This window comes from Lynx rufus, unplaced genomic scaffold (assembly GCF_022079265.1).
Source record: "Lynx rufus isolate CCGP_SWC_20201006 ecotype Redwood Valley unplaced genomic scaffold, mLynRuf1.p SCAF_2, whole genome shotgun sequence".
In the NCBI taxonomy this organism is placed as follows: Eukaryota; Metazoa; Chordata; class Mammalia; order Carnivora; family Felidae; genus Lynx; species Lynx rufus.
Window position 1 is genome coordinate 30,382,434 of NW_025814834.1, and position 4,719 is coordinate 30,387,152.

The following is a 4,719-nucleotide window of genomic DNA, read 5'->3' on the forward strand; positions in this document are numbered from 1 at the left end:
CAAAGCTTCAAGAAACTTGCCCTTATGGAAGTATGTGTATTCTGAGAGGATAAAGGAAGGCAAACTAAAAGAACTTCTAAAATGGAGATGGTGCAAATCTTTGTCTGACCTTATAGATGGAAAACCAGAGCCCAAAGGGAGAAATGACTTGCCCACCTTTAAAATACGTGCAGAAGGGGAAAGGAACTAGCCCGAACGAGCTTCTAGAATGGAGATTACTCCATTTTTGCGTTAAAAAATGAGAGAAAAATTACTCTTTAATACGAGCAATATACGAACCATACTCTCTATACTGCTATCGAGTAATGGTGAAAATAGAAGGTTTGCCTGTTGATCTCTTTGAGTGTCATGTAAACTCGAGCAATCTTCTAGGTGGAGTCTACTGGAATTTGGAGCCGGATGCTTTCACATTTCATTAACTGGAAAGGCTCTTCCTGCATATTTCACATGTGCTCAGGACTGGGTTTGAGGAGCTCCGTCTCGAGGAGAGGCACGTAAATTCATAGTGGTCTGGGAGACATGATGACAAAGATGTGTAGGGTGTTGGGCTCGTGCAGGATCCATCCATGTTTAGGGAAAAGGATAGATCAATGACTAGGAGGCAGTGAGCACTGCAAACATTAGGCATATGTTTAAACACGAATCACTGCAAAAAGGCCGAGGTTAATGTGAACACCTTTCACTTCCCTAACAGAAAATTGAGCCAACCCGTGCTTCCACCCACAGGCTCGGCGATGCCTGTGTGGTTTCTGTGTGGTCAGAGGCATTAGCTAGGGTCTTGTCCATATCTATTAGGAGGGAGGAAGCCCATTTAGCAAATTAAAATTGTTTTTATTCCCCCGGCTAATTGTTTTTTAATTGTTTAAGTAAAAGGTTTTGGTCTTGATTAGAGGCTTTTAGTAAATTAAATCTGTTCGCGTTTTACAAGTCTAATATTTAGATCATAGAGAGGCAGGAACGGTTAGTGAGGTTTGCTATGACAAGGGTTTTGAAATCTAAATGTTGATGCTGAAGAGGCCTCAGAGATGGTCTGGTTCAACACTCTCAGCCGACCACGGAAGGAACAGAGGCCCAGAGAAACGAGCGGATTTGTCAAAGGTCACACAGCTTGAAAGTCGGGAAAGCTAGGCCAGAGCTGCCAAGGTCTGCTATACTGGGCTGTGCAGGCGTTTTCAGGAGGAATACCTCTAGTCAATACAGAAGGCTTTAATTAAATATTTAACCTCGAAAATAGCCTACACATAGAACAAATGGAGCATGCAGAAACATTAATTAATGTGATTTACACCTTGATGTCCATTGTGCGCCTCACACTTTAATGTAAAGTGGCCGGTGCTTGCTATTTGACTGAGCAGTTGTTAGGGGAAAATTTAACACACTGTTGAGGATATTGGAGCTAAGTGACCCAAAGAAAGGTACCCACGTAATGTGCATACGCTCTGTAAAATATAAGTGATATATTCCACTATACTCTTTAGAACAAATGGGAAACAAAAAAGAAGATTGTTATGATGCAGAATCTCCCCAAGTACTTTGGAACCCCACAGAAGTCGGTGCAATAATAACAGTTCTTGTGAAGAGGAAAATGATTTCATGGTCTAATGAAGATGGAAAATACCAGGGGAAGCCAGGGTAACCAGATTTTTTTCTCCTTATTTTCCTCCTCTGCTTCTCTCTCCTTCCTTCTCTCTCTTCCATCCCTCCTTCCTTTTTTTTTTTTTTCCTATTCTTTCTTCCTCTCTCTAGCATCAGGTCACTGGGAGAGTCATGTCGTGCGTCACAGGGGGAGAGCTGTGTGACTCAGCTGGGAGGGCCCCTCCTCGTTTCCTTGCAGGATCTGGGGAAGGCTGGCCTGGGTCACACAAGACATTTCCTTTCATCCAGGATTGGGGCTCACCTGCACTTCCTCACTGCTCTGCCCAAGAAATCCCCGCCTTTCCTCAGATCGCCACATCTCATCTCTTCCCTGTCTGTTCGGGAATGCCTTGGCCTGGAGGTCCTCCCCTCTCCCCTTCCTCTCATGTCCACCCCCCTCCCTTTGCAGTCAGGCTGCCGTGATTCTTAGGGTTATTTTTAAGCTGGAGGACCATGCAGCCTTTCCTAGAGAACAGAGGCACCTCCTGTGTACATTCAGAAAGGGCCACACGCACCTATTTTCCTGGGCATTCTGGTGGAGCCCAGGCCTGCAGCAGCTGCGAATCCCCCAGAAACATGGTGCCTCGTACTCTCTCTCCCGTCTCCAGGACGCATCTCTGAGAGGCCAAGAGTAGACACCAACTTTCCTCTCACTTGTCCAGTCACTTTGGTTATTAACAGCCTTGTAGAAATAAGCTTCCCTGTCTTGAAATATGGAATGACTGAGAACACAGCCGCAGGATTTATTGCTCCACACGGCATGCAGTTATAATTTTTACTTGGCTGCCGCGATGACAAGATTCAGTAAAGCATTAGGCAAGTAAGTCTGAATTACTCGGCTAAAATATGGGCTGTCCCTGGACACTCAGTCCCTCTGAGAGGATACCTGATTAGCCTTGGCCCGTCTGGGGGGCAAGAGGATGTTTGGTGTGTCATTTCCATTTGGCTGGAAAGGTGGGGGACCAATTTGGCTAAGTCTCTTGGGAGTTTTGGAGGAAGGTGTAAGAAAACGAAAACTGGCCACAGAGCTGTCGCTCACCATCAGTCACTCAGATTTTAGATAAGGACTCTTTCCTTTTTTATTGTCTCTCTCACTTAACCTCTGCCTTGTTTCTTTTCCATCCCCTCTGGGGACAGGAGAGGGGGAGAGGGGGGAAGAAGGGGAAAGAGTACTTTCTTTTCAAGCCCGTAACCATTGGATTTGAGTCTGTAAATAAAGGTTAAACTGAGAGGGAGCCAGGGTTAGCACAATAAATGCCCACTTGAGCTTATCAGGGGCTCTGTCCCCCACTGGTCAGTCTCCTGGAGCCTCCCTTGAAGAAGCAGCTGCAAAGATCAAACCTTTTAGCTATTTGGTCTCCTGAATCCAATTTGACTTGGCCCCACTATCACCCACTGACATTTGAAATGTGTCTATTTAAAAAGGAAAAGAGAAAAGAGCACAAATAGGAAGGAAAACATATGCTGGAGACGCCATATCCTGCAAGGCAAGAGAAAGAAATATCCTGTGTGTGTGTATGTGTGCACATGTGCGTGCGCGCGTGTGTGTGTGTTGGTGTGTGTGTGTGTGTGTATGTGTGGTTTTTTGTTTGTTTGTTTTTTGTCTTGGTCTTTTCCTGTCCCTCTGCCTTCACTCTGCCACACTTATTAATATGATGATAAGGATGACTTAAGCGGTCTGAGTTTTTGTAGAAGGCGGGAGGGAGGGGACTTGGAAAATGAATGGACTGAGCCTGCCCCCTGCTTAGTCACAGGACTGTGCTTTGAAGGGTGTCCTTAGGCTCTGGGTTTCTGGCTGGTTGGGTGAGGGAGGTCACTGGAGGAAGTTGGCTGGACGGAGACAAAGACAACAGGCATATCCAACGGAGGAAGGACCCAACACGGAATCCCAGACCAGGGGACAGGCTTCTGCAGGCTTGCCATTTGCTGGTCAAGGAACATTAGACATGCCCATTGAGAGTCTGTCCACAGGGGATTCTGAATCTCCTGTGGTATCATTTCTGGTGTCTGTAGGTGTTCCAGTCCAGTGCTTTTGAATGTAGGCTCAAATGTACGGTCTTATTTAGTTGGTCTGGGGTGGGACCTGAGATTCTGCTTTTCTAACAAGCTGCTGGGTGACAATGATGCTTGGATGACAAACGTGCTTGGCACAAATGTAGAGGTGCACAAGGGAGGGGTTGGGGCCTGAAGTCACAACACTGAGGGCACCTAGTGTTCACAAGTGTTAAAAATGCTTTGAAGGCAGACCCAGGTGGCACTTGATTTTCCCACATTTACTCATATTCAGTACATTGGGCCTGTTGTAACCTTAGAAGAGATGTCTTCCCAATAAGGAGTAATGCATATCACAGCGTTTCTCAAAGTGTTGTTTTTCTGGAATGGCTGCAATAGAGTCACCTCAAGAGCTTCTTAGAACTGTCATTTCTGAGGCTTTTACCAGACCTCAGCAGCCCTGGAGGGCTGGGGCATGGGGGGACCCAGAAAATGACAACGATCGAGTTTGCCAGCTGATTCTTGGACACACAGAAGTCGTTGAAGTATAAGGTCCTCATGTCCATTCGCTCTTTTAATCTCAATAGGGTAATAAGCACCACAGGAAAATAGGACATTTGTTTTAAGAAACTGGAAAATACAGGTAACACGCATGTGGTCAATAGAGAAATTGAGAAAAGATAAGCCAAAACAAGATGAAATTCATCTATCTACATTATATTTAACATTTTGGTTTATGCGCTTCCAGACATCTTTCCCTATGCATTTTAGGATCAAAATGGAAACATAATTGTAATAAGATGTTAACTTTTTTTTTTAACTCCACAATAAATTGGAAAACGCTTCAAGCCACTACATTTCTCCCATATATTTTAATGATATCCTATTTGATTTCTTTCTTTAAAATCCATTGTCTATGAGCAACCTCTTTTTTTGTTACTGTTTATTTTTGAGAGACAGAGAGGAGAGAGAGAGTGCACAAATGAGGGAGGGACAGAAAGAGAGAGAGAGAGAGAGAGAGAGAGGGAGAGAGAGAGAGACAGAGGATCTGAGAGTAGCAAGCCTGATGTAGGGCTTTAACTCATGAGCTTC